The sequence below is a fragment of the Melospiza melodia genome, chromosome Z (assembly GCF_035770615.1).
Source record: "Melospiza melodia melodia isolate bMelMel2 chromosome Z, bMelMel2.pri, whole genome shotgun sequence".
NCBI classification, from domain to species: domain Eukaryota; kingdom Metazoa; phylum Chordata; class Aves; order Passeriformes; family Passerellidae; genus Melospiza; species Melospiza melodia.
In genome coordinates, this window is record NC_086226.1 from 15,560,046 (window position 1) to 15,581,838 (window position 21,793).

A 21,793-nucleotide genomic window follows, 5' to 3' on the forward strand; every position below is an offset into this window, starting at 1 on the left:
GCACAAATACAGTTTGTGTGTCACAAATACAGCACAAATTTTACTCTGCAAATGCATTTACAGAGTGAAATGCAGGACAAAATACCCAAACTGCTGAACTATTTAAATACCACATTGAAAATTCCTATGCACCTGAATTTTCCCATGTTTCCCTTTGACCTGTGCCTATGCCATGGTCTCATGAAGGAACTCATGATCTGGGCATCTCTTCCTGATGGCCAGTCCCAGACAAGAACATCTCTCACTTTTGCAATTGTACTGTGGTACACAGAATGGTACCACAAATTTTACTTTGCAGCTTGCTTCAGAGTGCTTTCAATAACAGTTAAGTTCTCACACCACATACAACCAATTAGCTAACATTTGTACAGAGCTCTATCTGCACAAATGTGTTATTTGTCATGCCATTTAAAAATGCTGCTTTCTCACTACTCCCAAATTTTTTGCACGTCAGCTTTCAACAAAGTATTATGCAAGATTTTAAATCCATTATTCAACAGAGCTTTTAGTCAGAGCCACACTTAGGCATGTGCATCAAGCCCATCAGTAAGAGGGAATCTTCCCTGCACAGACTCAGCTGGAGGATCTTAGATATTTCATTGCCACCCATCTGCTGGATGACTGCACTATTTGCATATCGCTCTTTTGCAAGAGTAGTGCAACTCCACACAATCCAGATTTCTGCTCATGCACTCCTTCCTACAGCATGAGCAAGCAAACAATTACTTCTCATACTGCTCACATCAGCCAAGCCAGCTTAAATTACCTTAAATTTAAAAAAAAAAAAAAAAAAGGTTTATTTTGCACAGCTTCCAAATGATTACCTGCAAGTCTGGATATGTCAACAGAGCAACTGAGCAAACAGATGTGGACAGCAAACCCCAGCTTGCAGACAGCAGTGAGCCACTGAACATCTGCAACATCTCCTGTCTCCTCAAGTATTCCTTCACCACTTTTAACTTGTGCCACTACCACACTCTCATACAAGCCCACATTGTTCCACACAGTCAGAAACTGGAAACATATACACTGTACAGCCAGGGCATAACATATGAACCTCCTGAGACATGCCTGAGCGCTCGGAAGCAAGCAGCGTGCTTATCCGTTACTCATTTTGGGCTGGTTTCCTGGAAAGAAATTGGCTTATTTTACCAGATAATTCAAAACGTCACATGACACCACCCAAAAAGTGGGGAAAAACCCAAGATATTTTACACTTCTGTGTTGTCAAATGCTAAGTGTAATAAAATATGTCAAACATGCTAATAAACTCCCACACCTGCACCATCTGAAAATGTTGTACAGAATGGTTGCTTACCTCATAATTCATGCCTCTCTTTAAGCACATTTTAAGGATCATAGGTCTTAAAAATAAAATAAAAAAAACAGAAAAAATTACACACTTCTGTTGATCTGGCCCATCAAACTACACCAGCTCTAGTGCTGACCTATTACCACACTGTCTAGTCTCAGAGTATACAATTACCGCTAAGGAAAACACTGAGCAAAGGGTGGAGGAAAACACATACACAAAAAAATATTTCCCCATGCAACACAGTAGTAAATTTGCAAACATTAAGCTGAGTGCATGTGTCGATCTGTTGGAAGGTAGGAGGGCTCTGTAGAGACACCTGGAATGACTGGATGGGTGGGCAGAGTCCAATAAAATGAAGTTTAATAAATGCCAGGTCCTACATTTCTGCCCCAATTTCTTGCAATGCTACAGGCTGGGGACAGTGTGGCTGGACAGAGGCCAGGCAGAAAGGAACCTGGGGGTGCTGGTTGACAGTCGGCTGAACAGGAGCCAGCAGGAGCCCTGGGGGCCAAGAAGGCCAATGGCATCCTGGCCTGTGTCAGGAATGGTGTGGCCAGCAGGAGCAGGGAGGTCATTCTGCCCCTGTACTGGCATTGGTGAGGGCACACCTTGGCTGCTGTGTCCAGTTCTGGGCCCTCAGTTTGGGAAGGACATTGAGACGCTGGAGCGCGTCCAGAGGAGGGAAACGGGGCTGGTGAGGGGCCTGGAACACAAACCCTGTGAGGAATGGCTGAGAGCTGGGGGTGTTCAGCCTGGAGAAAAGGAGACTCGCTCTCTATCTAAAGGATATCTCTATCTACTGTAAAGGAGACTCACTCTTATCACACTCTACACCTTCCTGAAACGTGGCTGCAGTCAGGTGGGGGTCGGTCTCTTTCTCCAGGCAGCAACTGACAGAACAAGAGGACACAGTCTTAAGCTGCACCAAGGGAAATACAAGTTGGTTATAAGAAAATGCTTTTTACAGAAAAAGTGTTAAAATACTGGAATGGTGTGCCCATGGAGGTGATGGAGTCACCATCGCTGGATGTGTTTAAAAAAAGACTGGATGTGGCAGTTGGTGCCATGGCTTAGCTGAGGTGTGTTAGGGCATGGGTTGGACTTAATGGTCTTGAAGGTCTGTTCCAACCTAATGATTCTGTACCGCAAAAGTTATTACTGCTTTCCTGATAGAGGCACTTGTCTGGTATAAAACCAAAGCGCAGTGAGAAACCCATGAAAAGGAAAAGGGACATGAAATCAGTATTTAAAAGCTCCTAATTAGAAACAATCACTGAACAGAATGTGATGTCAGGCAAGCTCCTAAAGCATGACATGCACACCTTTGTAGACCTTCAAGCTGGTCAACCATAAGAGAAATGCAAATTTCAAGTGTCTTGGAAGTCCTCAGGTCAACAAACCACCTCACCAGTAAGAACAATTCTAGACAGGGTGCCCACATGCCTTCTTTCCTGGTTTCACATTTTCTCCTTCTGCCGTATTCTGAAATTACACCTATTCACTAAGACAACAGACAGTATATTGGAAGGAACCTACTTTTCCACCCATGTACAAAAGCTGGAAAGAATATGTGCACAGTAAAATGCACTGCTAAGTCAAGTAACTGTTGGAAATCACGATATTTAGAACAGCCTGAAAAATCTCAACTGAGTTACAAAGAAAATCTTTAGAAACTTTACTGACACCTACACACATACATGTTTTCTGCATGCCTCCAACAAGTTTTCTCCCATGCTCCACATTTTCAGAAGAAAATTAAGAGCATAAACCAGCAAGAAATAGAAATATAAGAATGATAAAAGCTACAAAACTTAGAAGATAAGCTCTGAATTTCCTGTGTAGCAATTAATAATCTTTAGTGATTTACTTGGCATGTAGAAAACATGTAAAATTGCAAGGTCTGTATTTCTTAAACCAATTCTTTCAAAGTACAGAATCACAGAACCACTTTAGTACCACGCATCAAGAAACAGAAGTGAAACCATGCATTATATTTACAGTATAAGAGAAGGATTATAGGTAGAAATAACCTTTGTCAGCTAGTCTAATGTAATCTTGGAGAACACAAGCCTCTCTCCAGTTCAGAAGAAATTTCAAACTTATATACAAGTAGGGAAAGTTGGACTACATATGTTTAGGTGATAGGCAAAACAATTAAGCTATTATCTATGGATTCGTAAGGATAATGAGGTGAGGGGCAGAGGATGGTGAAAAGATTGCATTCCAAGGGAAATAAGTAAATAAACACTCTGGAATAGAACTTGCCTGTGAGAAGTACGAAATTATGGTCAAGTAAAACCACTCCCATGTCCACAGCTGATAGCATACAGGAGAGCCATGAATTTCATTGCTATCCTCTTGTGCAGGTGTTTGGCAGATCACCATTAAGGACGAGACAAAGACCAGAGGGTATTTGTACAATAAAATGGTTCCCTGCTCCAAAGACAACTGGGCTTTTGTCCTTGAGATACAGTTTGTGTGAACAGGCTCTACAGCACTCAGCTGCTTCACTTACAGAGCATTTGATGCAGCAGATGAAGTATCTGATCTTACAGAAAGTTTATGTACAAAACCTGGGGATTTTTGTAATGCTGCAGATATGCATCTTACCATAGAAACTGAAGGGACATGTTTTTTCCAGTTCCTAGACACCATACATGTAGGTAAGCTTTCAAGAATTCTGAATTGACCAGCAGACAACGCAATTTTCAGTCTGCTCAAGTAGAACTGTAGTAGCTTCAGATTTTGCCCATTGAAACAAAGAAACACAAGCCAGCAGCCACAGAAAACTGTAGTCAGCGTTTCTAAAACAGTATCTGACATTTCCAGTGAGTTCTACTTTCCTGCCCTTTGTTTCTTTTGGACATAGTTTATCTTTGTAAATTATAAATTGGTGGAAGTCTATTCTGTTTTTCATTCACTGTTTAAAAAATAGCATATTCTGCTGGAGGAAACCATGTAGAAACAAATGAATTATCGACAACTTAAATACAGCACATCCAAGAGCACACTAGGAAACATGGCATGTGCCAACATAGGCAAAATGAATGGAATCATTTTTACTACTCCACTTTCAGAAATGAAATGTTTAATAATTTGTGTAAGAGATCAAGAGTGGAAACTTGCATTTTAGTCACTGTCATTAGCTTGCTGCATGAGTCACAGATTACTTGGGCCCCAAGCCTGTAACATGAGCAAAAAAAGTGGTCACCAGTCTCACAGGGACATTGTGAGGGTTAGTTTAGAGAACGCTTTGGCCTCAGCTCAGTGATGCATCTGAGTACAAGTCTACTTCTAGGTAAATAAATAGCTACACTTAAGTCAACAACTTTCACATGAAAGGATGGATTTGCCACACTCACCTTAGGGAACCTGAATAAGATGGTAGGGAAAAATCCAAATAAAAATCAGGGAAAAGCATTTAAACTACTTCTCATACAGACAATAAGAAGCGGTATACAGATTTCTGCAGTCTCTAGAAAAACACAAATCCCAATCTAACAACTGCAGCCTAGGACTTCAAAGCAGAAAAATTTTTATGTAATGGTAATACACTTCAGAGAGGTGAAGTTGATTTCTGGCACTACCTTGAATCACTGGGCCTACAACCCTACTCCAAAGAGAAGGACAGTAAGATTAGATATCTATTAGTAAATTAGAAAAGCTCCTATAAATAGATTAAAAGCATATATGAAAGTACAGACTACATCATGCAGTGGGGAAAATAATCAGATTCGATATTTAGCTTCAGTAAACTGACATATGCAAAGCATTCCTGCATGTACTCACATAATCACTTAATCATCAAAGGTTGTCATCTTTAAGTTGTATTTAAAACAAGAATCAGCATAATAACACACTCTCTTCCATATCAGCATGTGGATTTCTTTCTTTGGCAAAGCTGTTAAGTTCTTAGAATTTTTTCTTCAGCCCAACTCAAGCTTCAGTAAATGAAATGTCACCCCTCATTCTGCATACTTGAAGGACTGCCTCAGCAGACTTTAACTGTGCATCAACCACAAAAAAAAATGCTGCTTGAAAAACTGAACTGTTGGAGTCTCACACACACATTCTTTTGTCTTGCCTTTGTATAAGCCAAGTTAAATGAGTCTGCATTAAAAAATAATTAAGAGCTGCAAATCACATCCAGTAAAAACTCTTTGAATCCCCAAAGGACTCTTCATACTGGTGATGGATGATTAAGAGAGAGGCTATATGTCACTAGGTCCACAGAATCAGAAGTAGCTGGTAGAATGCAAAAAACATTTCATGCCTCTTCCCAGGAGGAAAAAAAAAGCTGACACAGAAGTCTTTGAACCTGTCTCAGTACTATATGCTTTGGACATCAAGCATTTACACAGCTTCAGGGAACAACAAGGTTGCAGGAGATAATTCAGTTGAGGAGTATTGGATAAATAACACTGCCCGGAGTTTAGGAAGTCCTTGAAACACAAGCTGGAAGCAGTAGCATCACAATGCAGTAGCTTCACCAGATGACTATTACTCACCACTGTCAGACCCTGGGTAATTGCCTGGATGGACACTTGTCCTGATGTGATGTGGTCATTCCTCTACTACACTTTAAGACCTCATTTACCTGTCTTTCAAAAATCAAAAACTCTTCCAAAATCACCTCTCTTCCTCTAAGGACCAAATCCCCCTCAACTCAGCCACTGCAACTGCCTGCTGAGATCAGCAACACAAAATACACCTTTACCTGATCGCTTACATCAATATGCCACACTGATTGATACACAATAGCTGAAATACAGTACAGTTTTCATTTTGCTGTAGGAATTATGGCAATGTAGCAGAAGGGCACAGCACATACCAGCTAAGGCATGAGGGCACAAAGTCTTGTGAAAAGAGTTTCTACTGATGAACTAAGAAGAGTAACTTGACTGTGTATCTGAATGGCAAAATAATCCATGGCTCTAAAGTATCTCAGAAATCTCAGAACTACATGAGCTGAGAACCTGGTGAAAAAGGAACAATGACTTAACTTACGCAATGTGATGCCTTTGTAGAATTTTGTAAAAAAAAATACATGCTATAATTCTTCTTTTGTAAAAAACACAAACAGCATATCTGGGATATCTCAAAACAGCAAAATCTCAATCTTCAAAGATCAAAACAAAGCCCAGTAATCCACCATTAGTTATGCATTCTACTGAGCTGGTGGCTACACTCATATTTTGGCTTACCTACAGTGAATTCCGTTCTAGGAAACTCCAAGAACTCCACACCCTACTGCCAAGTACTGTAACATCCTGCCAGGTATAGCTAGTCATCTTGTATGACTGCACTACTCCTTTTTACTTGTTCTTCTTAATCCCATGTGCCAAAAAGATAGAGAGCTACTAGCACATCCCTCCCATTAACCTACTTCACAACAAAGCAATAAAATCAGTTACAAGTTCTAAAGTATGCATTCTTTAATGCCTTCAGTATTTTCTTTCCATATTGGCAAAAACACCACTTTTCTCCCTCAGATCTTTGCTCAACTTTTCTACTCCTTTCCAATTTCTCAGTATTACTATTCCATGAAATATTTCTGTGGATTTCTACACCCACATCTACAGATAATTAATTCCCATTTGTCTTGCCAAAACTATCTCAATTAAATCGACAGTGAAATCCCTTTTCATAAAAATAAGCTGAGAATGTATCAATCTAATCACAGTTTGACTCCAAACAAGAAACTGCAATTTACAACACAGACTTTTAATCATGTTTTGATGCATACTGTAGGTGATTCTAAGGAACTGCCTTACTAATGCAAAGCATGAACCTTACTGATATACTTCAGATTATATTCCTATGGTTTAATTTTTTAATACAGAATTTAATTTTTTAATTTTTTAAACAGAAAGCAAGATTTACTAGGTGACAATTTTCCCACTAATTTCTGTCTGAAGTTTTTAAATCACTGGTGCGTGCACACAGAAGGCAAAGAACAGCTCCTCACAAACACTGCGGGACAACTTTCCCTGAAGTCACGCACGACGTGGCCCGTCAGCCAAGGAGCTCCTTCAGCTGCAGGGCAGAGGCAGCAGAGGTGTCCCTTACAGCATCAGCCTCCAGCAGACGATGCGGACCAGGGGCCCTCTCCTCCCCGGCTCCCCCAGCTCCGGTACGAGGCAGAATCAAGAGGAGATGGAGCTCCAACCCTAGCACAGAGAGTAGCCAGAGCCGTCCCACGGGTACAGAAACAAACAGCTCCGTCCTATTCAACAGGTAAGATAAACAAAACTGAGTCACTGCTCATTTTCTGCAAACAAGACTTCCACAGCAAGGAACTGGAGTTACCTCAAAATATACAAAAAAAGTCTGCTAAAACTGTTTAATGAAACTTCTGAAACACAGTGGACATATAATAAAGGAAGTTAATGACTGTCCTTTGTATTTAAAGTTATCCACAACTAAATAACATTTCTAGTCCAACTGTCCAAGGCAGGCAGACATTTCTTCACAGCCTTGGTGGTAAAAATGTTGTTTTGAAGTATTTAAATAAGACTGAAAAGCATCTATCCCACTGCCCCCTGTCATTACTTAACTTCCACTGAAGTACAAATTATTCAAATATTTATCAACTCAAACTAAAAAAAAAAAAAAAAAAAAAAAAAAAGAAAAGCTGTAAAATAACCAAAGTAGCCCCACAAGTTGTGTTCTATCTAATTTCATATTCATGCTTAAAGTAAAAACAACCTTTTTTTGGTCCCCTGGTCTCTGAACTTGGAAGAAAAGTGAACTGTACCACCAAAAGGCAACTTCCAGTTACAGGACCTGTAAAAGTTAGGAAATGTTCAGAGGATATCATAGGCCCTTCGGTAATCAATGGTTTTTAGACACAGGGGCCACATCATCTTCTAGTAGTTAGTGTTTCTATCAACTAGCAACAAGTCAGACGAACTGGCTAAAAGCCTTCAGCCAATCCTTAACACCACTTTCCCCAAAAATAGTGTGGAGAAATGTTCTAATATCTGTAATTAAAAAACCCACAGTGTGCCACTGGAAAACATGTATCGCCATCTCAAAACAGCACACACTGCCACAGCTCCTGCTGAGACCAGACACTGAACTCCAGAAGACACTCATCTTAGCATGGACCCCACAAGACCCCTTGTCTTTGTCCTTTTCCCCTCCACACTTACTTTCTTCTTCCTGAATCCCTTTGTGTTTGGGGGTATTTCTCATGCTTTACATATAACTTATTTCTCTGGCCTCCCTGCCTAGCTCAAGTCCCTGACATAATCTGCTGAATGTTTTATTAGTAGAGAGAGTGCAGGAGGCGCAGGCCCGAAAACTTGATCTGGCAAAAGACTTCACATTTGTGCAGGCAGTGTTCAAGATCCATGTAGACAAAGCACCTCGAAGAGCGGCAGACTCCTAAGAACAAAGATGAACCTCCCTCTCCTTATTGCTACCATGGGCCATTTCACATCAGTAGCTAAGCCACTGCAAATCTTTCTCTATGATTCATGAAAACAGACTAATGCCATAAAAAAGTACCAAGTACTACTTTATCCTCCATATTACATTGTCTTTGTCTGCTATTCTGCTTTTAGAACCACTCAAAAATATAAAATCTCTTCCCATTCAAGGAAACCGTATCACTAAATGCACACTTCAGTAGCAGCAAGGGCATAATCTTCAGCACACAGCCCTCATCTAGTTGTGATGTAGCACAAATGCAGTGCATTAATCGCTGCACACCCTCCTTTCTCAGAGGGGCTGCGATGATGTACAACTCCAACTGCTTCTTCCGTGCCTCTGGGCAAATGAAGCAGCTGTTGGTTATCAGTCACAAGGACGGCATTCCACGACAGCCCAAGCTCTCGGCGATGCCTGTGACAAGTCCCAGCGAGTCACGCCGCGATGCGGACCCGAGCCCGGTCGCTCTCCACCGCGATCGCGGCAGCACCGGACCGGGCGCGCCAACAAAGCCGCGGCTCCGTGAGCGCGGCCCCGCCGCCGCACCTGCCGCGGCCCCGCCGGGCCCACACCTGCCGGGCCCGCGCGGCCCCTCAGGGCGGCCCCTCAGGGCGGCCGCGCCCGCCGCTGCCGGCCCTCCCCGCCCCGCCGCCGGCTGCCGCTGCTGCTGCCGCCCCCGCTCCCTCCTTCCCTCCCTCTGCTCCCTCCTTCCCTCCCCTCCCGCCGGCCCCGGGAACAAAAGAGGCCAGTGCGGCGGAGCCCGGCCGCCCCGGCGCGGCGGCTCGGCCCACACCCCAGCCGGCCCGGCACGGCCCGGCACCGCGCTGGCCCCGGCCGGGCCGGGCGCGCTCTCACCTGGGCCCGGCGCGGCGGCGCGCTCAAGGCGGCGGCGGCGCGCTCAGGGCGGCGGCATAGCGCTCCCCGCCCCGGACACGGCGGGAGGCCGCCGGCTGCTCGCCAACCCCGCCGCTCCCCGCCTCGGCTGCCGCCCTTACGCAATTGGCAGCGGCCGCAAGCCCCGCGGGGCGACCCAGATCGCGGGCCCCGAGCGGAGGCGGCCGAGCCCCGCCGCCGCTGCCCCGCCTCCCGCGCTCCCGCCGCCCCCGCGCCGGGGGAGGAGCGGGGCCGCCCCCGCCGCCCGCCCGCCCCTCGCCCGGCCCGGCCCGGCCCGGCCCGGCCCGGCCGCACCTCCGCGCTGCGCTCTGCGGGCGCCGCGCTGCCCGGCCCGGGCCTGGCGCTTCCTTCCTGCGGGACTGCATCCCTCCGGCCTCCCGCTGCTGCCGGGGCACCCAGGCGCCGCCTCCTGCAGCACCCGGGCCTGGCGGGCAAGAGGAGGCAGGGGGGTACTTTGCATCCGTGCCCTGACCTACGGCTCTCCTCTGGGCAGAGTGAAAGTGCTGATTTTCGGTTCAAATACTGGACGCACCGTTAGATGCCGATGTCCGTGTTAAAGTAATAGTAACAACAGCAGTAGTACTACTACTAATCATAATGATAATAATACTTGTAATAATAGTAATTCCACAGTTATAAACGCGCAGGTGCTGCCTGGGCGGTGTGGAACGTGCGCGAGGAACGAGAGCAAGGCGACAGCGGGGGAAGAGACGCTGTGCTGTCTCCAGAGGGGAGGGATGGAGGGACACCCGGAGCGCATGAGAGGCGGCAGCAGCAGAGAGCAGAGACACGCGGCGGCGGTCGGTACGTGCGGGCTGAACGGAGTTACTTACGGCCGTCGTAGTCCGGGCAGTCTGACCAGGGGAAAGAGCCGACTGGAGAACCTGATGCCGCTTTCTGATTTGCTTTTTTGTTTTGTTTTGGTTTGGTTTAATTTTGTTTCGTGTTCTAATGTTTTTTAAGTAAAATCAAACTAAAGCCCAAAATGTTCTGAATTTCAGGGAACCCCTGCCTGAAGCTGTTACCCAGCAAAGAGCATCAATTGGTATAGACATTCAAGAGGGACTGTGAAGCCTCAGGGCACCTCGGGCTGTCAGCTTTGATGCAAGTCTGACAACGGGCTTCTCTTAAGTTTGGGACCTCCCACCATTTCCGTGCTGCAAGGTTGGGCCACACTCATTACTGATGAGGCAGTGGAAGGAAAAAAAAAAAGAAAAAAGCATTCCCTGATCGGATTCCAGATGGGTCAATGAAATGCTTCGGGAAACACAAGCATTTCCCAACATAGTTATTTCCTTGGGAATATTCCAAACAGATGAAGTCAAAGTGATAACTCACTTGTATGTCTATGAACACTGCCCTGCTAACTTTGCCTCTAGCGGTTTCCTCTTTGTTTAAAGCACAGTAAGCATAGCCTGCGTGGTGTGGTGTACTTATAGCACATGGAGACATCTAGCGCCTAAATAACAGACTGCAAATCAGCTTCATTAATCTGAAATCGTGGAGATGACAGTCAGACCCATTGCTTGCAGTGTTTCACCCCAGGGCTGCAGGGTGCTGAGCAGTTTTAGTGCAAACCATCACACCACTGGATAGCAGCTGTCCTTGGGCAGGGAGCACGGTGGAAGGAGCAGCTGCACTAGCTCAGGAGGAGACTGTGACTGCAGCTCTGCTGCACAGTTTGAGCTTCAGGCCTAGGAGTTACAGCAGTAATTGACTCAAGACAGAGATTTGCCTGTATAGACACAAAACAGGTTGAGACAGTTCCTAACTTGCCTTTGTCACTAAACCACAGAGAGGAAAGCTTGTAGATGTATGAATAAGACAATTTCATCTTGGCTTTTGCAGTGTGTCTCTACTTCTATTCTTCCTTTGTCAGGCCAGGAGCACAATCGTTCTAACACGTGTAATTGTAAAACTTTGCCTCTTTTCAACAAACATATGCAAACTGAATACTTATATTTGCCTATTACTTTGGCTGAAATTAAACTGAATGTAAGCACTGCTTATCTACTAGAAAGATATTAGTCCAGGAACAGAAATTATTTACTTTTCTTATATACTTATCTAAAGAAAGACAAAATACAGACTGTGATCAACATTCTCAGCCAGAAGCCTGAAAAAAGATTGTTTTAGTTATACCCAAGTACAGATGTTTTTGCCAGTACTACTATATAGGGGCATAATGTAAAACATTTCTACATACTTAAATAGTCTGCAGCTAGATATATTGCATTAAGTGTGTGTGTAGAAGTGCACACGTATGTGTATTTAGACAACCCACATAATATATTCTTTTTCAGTCTCAGGCAGGCCACAAACACCTTTGAGCTATAAAAGCACTAGATCATAGGACCATAGAAAAAATAAGGCTGGAAAAGACCTTTAAGATCATCAAGTCCAACTGTCAACCTAGCACCACAAGCATGTTCACCATTAAACCATGTCCTCAAGCACCATGTCCACAGTTTTTTTGAACACTTCCAAAGATAGTGACTCCAACACACTTTACAACCCTTTCTGTGAAAAAGAAAATCCAAAAATTTATTTAAACCTCCTCTGGTGCAACTTGAGACCATTTCCTCTCATCCTGCCACTTGTTATCCAGGAGAAAAGACTGACACACACCTCACTATGACCTCCTTTCAGGCAGCTGCCGATCTCTTACAGAATGGAATTATCACCAAACAACAATAATGCTTTTAAATGATGGATACATTTGAATAAAACAATCCCTAAACCCTGTAAGTATGTAAAATGTTGGACTTTGAAATTTCCTCAGTATTTGAAATCTCTCCATCAAACCCAAATGGTGCACTAAAGCATTAGTGCATCTCCATTTCGTATCACTTGCTTCTTCATGCTGCTTTGGGTTTCAGCAGACAAATAGTTGGTAAAGTGTACAAACCAAACTTTGAAAATGACTAAAGATGGACTTGAAAGAGATGATGGATGCCATCACTATGGTCTGATGATTTTAAAATAAGCAAGAAGGAAGCAGCTTTTGTCCTTCTGAATAAAAAGAGGTACTAGGAGAGAGGAAGGAGCAAGTTAGGAAGCAACAGGTGGGAGTAAGTATAGGCAGTTACCAGTTAAAATTATGTCCTATTCTCTCAATTCCCATGCAGACCCTTAGAAAATATTGCTGGTTTTCTATTTAGATAAGAGAGCAAATGTACCTATTTCTTTCCTGACCTAAGCCTTTCTGGCATATGTCCCAGGTACTCTGCAGTAATACCTTTTCCATATAGTAGCCATGTTTTATATTATCATAAACTACACAGATTTTTCATTAACTTTCAGTGAGTTTAGCACTTGTGGCAAAATAAAAGTTATTAAAATAATGCAAACACTGCCTAGGGCTGGGGGAAGGTTTGCTCTTAGTAAAAACTTGATCTTACTTTGAAATACTGTGCTTCAACCAAAGGTAACAGTAGTTAATAAAATATAACAACAGTTTAAGGGAGAAGACAAGAGTGCAAAATGAATATTAGGGGAATGTAGAGGTAATTTTAAAGCAAATTTAGTCAGAAGCAGATTTAGTGCATCATCTTCCCCTGCTCACTGAAGAGCCAATGTGGGTTTTTTTCTTTATGTCAAGACAACCCATATGAAACTGATTTACTTTTTGCAGGTTTACAAAACAGTGTGACCTATAGCTGAGTTCTGGTAGATCCTACCTGTCATTCTCCTCTGTCACTTTGTATGTTTCCAAAATTTTTACTGTGGAGAAACTTGTCAGAATTTTAAGATTCTGGGTCATACAAAGATGAAAAACTGTTGAAAACCAACAACAAAACCTGATATGTTTTTAGTGAATTTAGATTTCCTCCTCAGTAATCAAATGTTGATAGTGAATCAGCAAAATACTTTAAAAACTTGTGTAATGGAGTATTATAGGTTGCACTCAAGGGTGAAAGGAGAATTAATACATCAGTGTTTTAAAAGAATAGTTGAGAATAAGTATTAAGAACACATAAGAACGGGAGGAGGAAGCAGATATATGTAGATGGAACACAGGAAGAGGAGCACATAACTGAGACAAAAGGATAAAAGAAGAAAACAACAAAATCACAAAGCCAATATGAGTACCAGAAAGCTGTATTTTGCATTTTACACTTCTAAAATGCAGTTTGATGAAAGACAAAATGCAACAAAGCCATATTGCACCAGTTTTAAATATCATCAGAATAAAAGTCACAATTCCCTACCAAATCAATTCATTCATTCACACTAAGAAACACAGATACTTGTTGTTTTTAGATTTTAGTCCAACATTATTAAAAACATTTGATTGTGATTGTCTTCCATATTTAAAACAATTTTCCTTGGGAAAGTTTCTAACAGCAGGTGTCCACCTTCCAAGTCACTTCAATATTTATTTTGATGTGAATTGGGTTGACATTTATGTCAATTTTACAAGCTAAGTGCAGCAGTAAATTTGCCTTGCATTTAAGGTAAATATTGATGGAAATTGACGGGCAAATGAGTGACCAGAAACACAGCCATAAGGACTGCTGGTTCTAGTTGCTTGTTTGGTCAATAAACATAAACAATGGCTAAGTCAGATCCATGACAGTTGTATTTGGAGTGCTGTGCTCATGAGACGAACCACAGCCTACAGACTTTTTAAGATCTGTTAGAAATTTTTAATTATGAGGCATTCTGTAATTCATAAAGCAGACTAAAAATTGTTAACTGCATAATTTCCTACAAATTGCCTGCTAGACTTTGGCTGAGACTATTTGAAATATTTGTGACCGTTTGCTTTTTATCCATTATGCTTGGTGTAATTGCTTTTAAATTGTGCACATAATGTTTCTATGTGATAAATTTAAGTCCTGGATTTTTTATTTTGTTTTTATCTTAACAGAGAAGGATTTTGGTTAAAACTCTGTGAATTTTACAAGAAGAGCAGAGCTTAAAGCACAGATTTCTGATTTGCATTCACGTACTAATAAGCCAGAAACATGACATAATTGGGTTCTTTTAATTTTTGAGGGAGACAGAGAGTCTGACTTCCACTGTAGAGAAATGCATTTAAGTGTTCTGCTGTTATAGTTATTTATTATATATCTGATTGAAGAGAAAGATAAATATTTTCACAAGGTGAAATGCTCAGGAATATTACTTATTTTAAAAGCATTTAAACATTTGGAAAATAATTAAGTTGTAATGCTTCTAAATTGGTGCCAAAACCAGATATGTAAAGTTCTAAAAACATGTATTCGCTGGTACCTCGTTTTGTCCCAGAAGAAACATATGTATGTAGGAACAACGTGTAATTGAAAAAATTAAAGGCAAAGTACAACATTAGGACACTAAGATAACATTGTTTTCCGTGGCATTAAAACCAAGTTCAAAACAGAACTCTCCATCAAACACAACAAGATACATTTCTTGCCCATGGTGATTTGCTAATGTAAATCTTCTTACAAAGCTTTGGGCTTGTTTATTCACATTTACACCATAGTCCTCAAAATGTCATTCTTTTATAAAAACTTCTGTGAAATTCATCAGGAACACATTTGACACGTGTTTAAGTAACATTGTAGAATAAAGCACTTATGCTTGCTTTGTTTTGTAACAAAGTAATAATGCACGTATATAAAGTCAGAGGGGATTGTTTCCAGTAAATTTTCAGTTTTCTGCCAACCGAGTGTGTCACCAAATGACAGACTGAACCTTTTTCCTTTTTGATAGAACAAATACAAATGTGAATCACTGTTACAGGAAAAGTTGTCTGTTGGATTCTGTGCATAGGATATCATCCTGACCTTTTGATTTTTTTTACAAAAAAGCTCCAGGAACTGAAGTGTGTAATATGAATGACAGCCAAATGTAAAAACAATCAGTATTTTTTTGCCCAAGAGAAATGAATACTTTGATTCGCTGAGATGCATTTGCAATCCTGCAGAATATGATCCTTAAACATTTGGTTTAGGTTGAGACATTCAATAATCCTAAAAATCATGCTACTTTTAAAAATCAATTCTTTAAACAAGAGACTGAGGTGAAAGCACCATGATCATGACTGGTTTTGCAGGTCTGTTTGTTTACAAAAATCATAAATTAATGTTAGAACAGGACTCTACACTAAAGCAGACATTCATCTAGCAAAGTATCTTCTTTCCAACAGCTGTTGACAAGACATTGCAAGAATATATTTTTAAAAGATAAGTAAACATACATCAAAACTTGATAGACTACTTCCCCTTCTTCAAGTGATTTGCAGCTCTGTGTCACCGTTGATATGCTGCTTTTTACCTGCTTCTATTAAAGAATCTGTTGCCTTCTGAACTGTATGAAGTCCTAACATCTATGATGTACTGTGACAAGGAGCTCTGTAGTAACTTCATGGGGCATATGAGTTACAAGAAGTTTATCTTGTAACAAGAAATATCTCTTTCAGAGGTTCCACTTATCTTATATGATACCCCATAGTTCTTACATTGAAAGAAAGTTATTCCTTATTTACCTTTTCCATCCTTTTCACATGCCATCAAATTCTCTCATGCTCATTGAGACAATAATATATGTATTAACAGAACATCTTTTTCCGTCCCTTTCATGGAAACCGTTTTATATTTCAGCATCTTTATTTTTCTTTTGCCAATTTTGCTGCCCGTTTATTTAAAGAAGACAGAAGGAGAATTGCAGTATCGTCCAGAATATGGGTACTTTACATTTAAAAAAAGTGCTTTCTTTTAATTGTATTTTTCTCCTTTAATCATACCTAAAATCTTATTGCTTTGTGGTCACCATTGAATATTGCGTTGATGTTTCCTTAGTAGTAGTTCTGAACAGTAAGTCTTTAGAGCCTGTTATTGTGTACATAAACTTCGCTTTGGATTTCCCAAAAACCTGTAAGTGCCATGTGTTATAACAATCACATCAGTGAGCTTTTGAGAAGGAACTGCATTTCAGATTGTTCATGTTCTGTTCTGAGCAGCGAGTTCCTGTTCTGTGTCAATTGCAAAATAGGAGCCACTCAAAAATTATAACCCTTGTCATAAACCAGCCCTTTGGAAAAAATAGGCCATCAGTTTCCTGTTTTGTCCTCAAATACTGTCATTTGATTTTAGGTAAGCAAAGGGGGGGAAAAAAAGGCAGGAAAAAATACCTATCAAACTGTATTGTGTGCTGAAGGCAAGACAACGTTCTCAGTGCAAGCTTGCCATTCTTTTTACACATAAGGCTACTCAGGGAAGTTCTTTTCTGCTGACTCTTTAATTTTCCTTCAAGTTCTCTTGCTACCAATCTTATATTTCTCTCTTGCTTTTTGGTTCCACTCCCTTAGCCTATTTCCTTTTTTTTTTTTTTGGCAGTAGGAGCATATTTACTTAGCCAGGCAGTTGTACATGTGGGATTGATATCAACATTTTATAGTTAAGTCTTACCTCTGCAAAATTCCATGTAGCAAGCTGCATGGAAAAGAGAGAACAGGAAAAAAATAAAGGAAAATACTACAGATAGAAATGTTCTTCATGATTGTACAACAAACTATGACAGGTGAAACTTCAAGCTGAGCACAGTGAAGGTACAATATCTCTCCAAGTAATTTTCTCCATCCTGAATTAGACAGCACAGACTTTTTAGCGATTAAAGGCTTAACTGAAGTCAGCTCCTGGGAAAAAAACAATGCCAGATTTGGGAGAGGGTGTCTACAAGAAAAAAAATCACAACCAAGCCTCTAGAGACTCAAAGGTAATGACTGCACAGAAAAGGTCTTGCTGGCTTTATGTATGGTAGAGGCTGTCTAAAAGACTTATTTGGAGAATATTCTTCATACAGCCTGGTGTGTCCCACCATATGTTTACATTTTTTACAAGCATAAGGAATCGCCAGTGGTGCCAAGTTACGCGGTGATTTCATGGGTTCAGACTAAAATTCATATGAGGCCAAAATAATGCAGCAGCTTTCATCAGCCCCTGCTGCAGGGGTGAGATTCATGCAGGCTTTGGACTGAACCTCCCCTTACACGGACCAGATTCATGCTGGACAGGCTGATCAGAGCAACAGCTGGATGAGACTGGGAAAATTTGTGTCCTCTCCTTGAAGCACTCAGCAGTTGGACATAAACTCTTAGACGTTTACATTCTGGCTAACCAAAAAGACAAAGAGCGGGATACAGTAATTTCCCAAATTTATGGACACCTTAAGTCAAATGCCTTTCTATGCAGAAAGGGCTATTATATGGTTATGGATTGTTATTTTACTTCATTTGTTATGTAATTAACAATTTTTACATTACTGTTTTAAATCATACACCCTTCAGGAGATAAAAATCAAATCATAAATGTAAATTATTGCACTGGGAAGGAGTGAGGATACCTGAGAGAAAAAGACCTGCAGAGGGAGGGGTAGGAGGTGCTCCAGGTGCTGGAGCAGAGATTCCTCTGCAGCCCCTGGTGCAGCCCATGGAGAGGCAGCTGTGCCCCTGCAGCCATGGAGATCCACAGGAGGGCAGAGATGCACCTGTAGCTTCACCTGTGGCTCCTGAAGCCCCAGTCTGGAACAGGGTGATGCTGTGATGATGAAGGATGCTGTGATCCCGTGGGAAGCCTGCACTGGAACAGACTTCTGTCAGTCAAGGAGTGATAGAGTGGCTGGGTGGACACTGGTCATCCAGCCAAGGTCAAGCCACCAGAATTGGATATTAACTTAATCTTTGTGGTGTGTCATTTTAACAGAAAGACTTTAAAAGATGCTTCTGTCTGTTTATTTTGCTTTTTTGATAACAGCTTACCTTTGGTCAGCTTCATAAGTCTCTCACATGAAACCAGGGAAAGAAGACACTATTTTGGAATCAGAGAAATGTGACAATAAATCATAAATTTTCTGAAGGCCAGAGTGTACAGAAATCACATTAATTTTTAAAACTTATTCCACTTTTCAAAGTGTTGACTTCATGTGCAGATAATGAATTAAAATCAGACATAAATAGACACAAAAATCTTTACATTTAGGATCTCTTCTCATAGAATTTCTTTTGAATTTGAAGCAGTATTACCTGATCCATCTATCTTGGGTAGCAAATACTCGTGAATATGTTGCTATATACATATCTAAAGGATTATTCAGTAGTAATGACTCTGCTTTTTATAAGTACATGGCTTTATTTGGTCTTCAGAGTTTAAACTTTGATTTACTATTTATCTCTCATATCCCCAAAACAGAATCCTATTTTATCTGATGTATTTATGATCCAGTGTCCTAGTTTCTTGCAAGATACTATAAAAATATATTCAAAGAATCTTAATATCTCTCTTGGAATGCCTGCAGTGGTACAATTAAGTTTAATAACGGATTGCTGACTGGTGTAACGAAAGACATGAGTTGTGAATGGCTCCTGCATGTCTCATGGATGTTAATCCTGAAACTGAGTAACCACATTTTAAAGGGAAATATTAGTAAACAGTTTATTACTAATTGGAAAAAGAAATGTTAGTGTGGCTAATAACTCCTCACAACTATTGGTTAATGCTATATTCCAATTCAAACTTGGAGTGGAACACATACTTCCTTGCTAACTGGAATTGCTTGCCAGTCAAATGGAATTTCTTCCTCCCTTTTAAGGAATTTAATTTTTATCCTGGCATACATGCTGTCCTTTTCACTAGCCATATATTCAAATGTTCCCTCAAAGAGGACAGCAGACAGTTACAACCTTCTCTTTCTTTTTTTGTGAATAAAATGCTGACTTTTTCATATGCAGTTGACAACACCCGAAATTTGACAGGAGGCTTGTTCTTTTCTTTGGACTAGTCTTGAGCTAGAACTCAAGTTAGAGAAGTATTTAAGATCTGAATAGATCTGTTAGGTGAATGCAGCTTTCTTGGATAAGAACATGGCTAGGGAATAAGATTGCACTGAAAAAGATGATTCCTAGACTTTCCACAGTAACTAGAAGAAACAGAACTTTTAGCACAAAGTCGTCTGTGGTTTAAGGATCTTCTCAACACTAGCAATGACAAAGCTGCATCTTACTATGGACTGGGTAAATCTAAAGAAGCAGACTGCTACATTTGATATCTGGCCGACACAAACATTTTTAATCTTTCTTTTTAATCTCCCCTGAAATACAAATGGGTTAAACTCAGATAGAAGCCAAAGCTGTGATCTCCCATGTTATATACACCAAGGTACCCACTGGTTACAACCTCATGCACCTGTCCTTGACATCCTCAAGACCCGGCCTGCAGAATCTCAAATTGGTTCTGCAAGGAGCAGCACCATAAATCAATGTGGAAACTCAAGCTTATCTGGTGTTGTCAGCTCTCATGACCCTTTCATGAAGTTTATCATTATCATTATCTTGAAGTTTAATAACATCTGCCTCATAGTCTCTATACCCTCTTATTCTCTTTAGAATGCTATGGTTACATCAGAAACTAAGCTTTCTTTTAAAAATGAAGTACTTTATCTTCTGTTTTGAAGTTGGAGCTTGGAAATATAACTTTTGTGTCCATTGACAGTTCAAAACACAGGAGGTCAATTAAAAGGACCAGTCTTGGGTTAGTTTGTATTATGGAAGAAGGATAAACTCAAGACTTTTTGTGGCCCAACATATGTTTTCAATATATTAATTAGTATATTAAAGAGTTTACTGTTTCTTCCTTTTTGAAAATACTCATAAACATGCTCTGTAAAACAGATCTCATACAAAACTTTATAGAATGCATTCTATTTACTGAATCTAAAAACCAGCTCTGTAGGGCTCTTTTTCTTTCCAAAGTTTATCTGATTGATAATGATCTAGGTCACAATGCAGTAGAGTCTTCCTACTACTCTGCCAGTATTGTCTCACAAACAGTACAGTCATTAAATACTACTTAAAGGATAGCAGAGGCCCAACAGGATACAGACCCTTTTATGTTTGAGTCAACTTCAACCAGCACTCCAGCAGATTAAAAGAATGATGGATTTGTGTTTATGAAGTGAGTTGAAAACAAAGTACAGAGGAATTCCCTGATACCACCATGGGGAAGCATACTAAAGACAAGCAATCTTCTCAGTCCAAGTCAATGCAAACCGGTGTCTGTTTTGTAACCATTACTGACTTTTCCAATATTCTCAGCAGAAAGGTCAGGCATAGGGAGATTAAACACCCCTTTTTGGGATCTCTCCATTCTGGTCCTTAAGCCATTGACATGACCAGTCGATAGCACTGATGGACTCTTACAAGGAAACAAATAAAGTCAGAAACCTTTGTAGTAAACTCCTCAAGTTTAGCCAGGGCCCCTTAGAGAATAGAATGCCGACACAGCGGCAAAGAAGTTTCCTGTCTCCAGAGACATCCGCCTTGTACCTTATCCCTATACCATGTAAAGCAATATTGTGTTAACCCTACTATTGGTCACTTATGGTCACTCTAACACCTTTACCATCAGTCAAGATTAGATCCTTGCCAAGGCTATAAAAGTAGCATACTGTACCCCTACTAACTTGGAAGAAGAAGAGCTGAGACCCTTCACAGAACCCCTGCAATAAAGCCATACACGTGGAACAGCCAGCGTCTTCTGCTTCTCCTCTCTCTACCGTCTGCTGGAGCCTTAAGCCAAGAGAAAAAGCTACCTAACAAGCAAAGAGCTTGAAATCATAAGAGCTGGCTAATCACTAAGAGCTGAATATTCCCTGCTTGCTAAAGCTGTCCCACAGCCTTAATCTGAGAGTGAGCTGGCTTCTAGCACCCAGTCCCCTTGAAGACTGAGCGCTAGAACTGTAATAGCTTGCATAAAATAAGACCAAGCAAAGCTCATTTAAACCTCCCCCCCAATGCCAGAATCCAATTACATATTTGAAATACAAGTGTGAATTTGACTAAAGGGGTTAATATAATTTGCCAGGTTTTGTGCTGGCATAAGTTCCTACATTTCTAGAGCATTTAAACCCAGCCTTTTGACTGAACTGCAGACTGCGTTAGATAATCTGCTGGCAACAAAGACTTATTAGGCTAGGATGTTAAACGTAATGTTTGGTAATTCAAGTCTATGTCAGCATAGGGCACAAAGAAGGTCAGAAAGCATTTAAATATAAACTAGCCTGAAAATATCTATAAACGATTCATAGTTTTATCATAGTTTCATTTCACTATCGGTATTTGACTTTTGTTACTGCTTCAAATTGCCGCTTCTAGACATAAGTAAA

At 41.0% G+C, this 21,793-nt stretch overlaps 1 protein-coding gene and 1 long non-coding RNA gene across 4 annotated transcripts in view; one reads left to right on the top strand and one right to left on the bottom strand.

Moving 5' to 3' along the window:
- CEMIP2 (cell migration inducing hyaluronidase 2) overlaps positions 1 to 10,660 on the bottom strand; it is a 50,652-nt gene extending 39,992 nt beyond the window's left edge. For 2 of the 3 annotated variants that reach the window (XR_010031322.1, XM_063181048.1), the window contains exon 1: positions 10,477 to 10,660. The gene's annotated coding sequence lies outside the window, so the exon portion shown is untranslated. Of the gene's footprint in view, positions 1 to 9,604; positions 9,644 to 10,476 lie in introns of those variants that run through there. The other variant, XM_063181049.1, reaches the window with a different exon arrangement.
- Positions 10,037 to 10,763, top strand: LOC134432399 (uncharacterized). Its single transcript, XR_010031323.1, has 3 exons — positions 10,037 to 10,201; positions 10,291 to 10,447; positions 10,645 to 10,763. It is a non-coding gene; the product is annotated as an uncharacterized LOC134432399 (long non-coding RNA).
- The last annotated feature ends 11,030 nt before the right edge of the window (positions 10,764 to 21,793 follow it).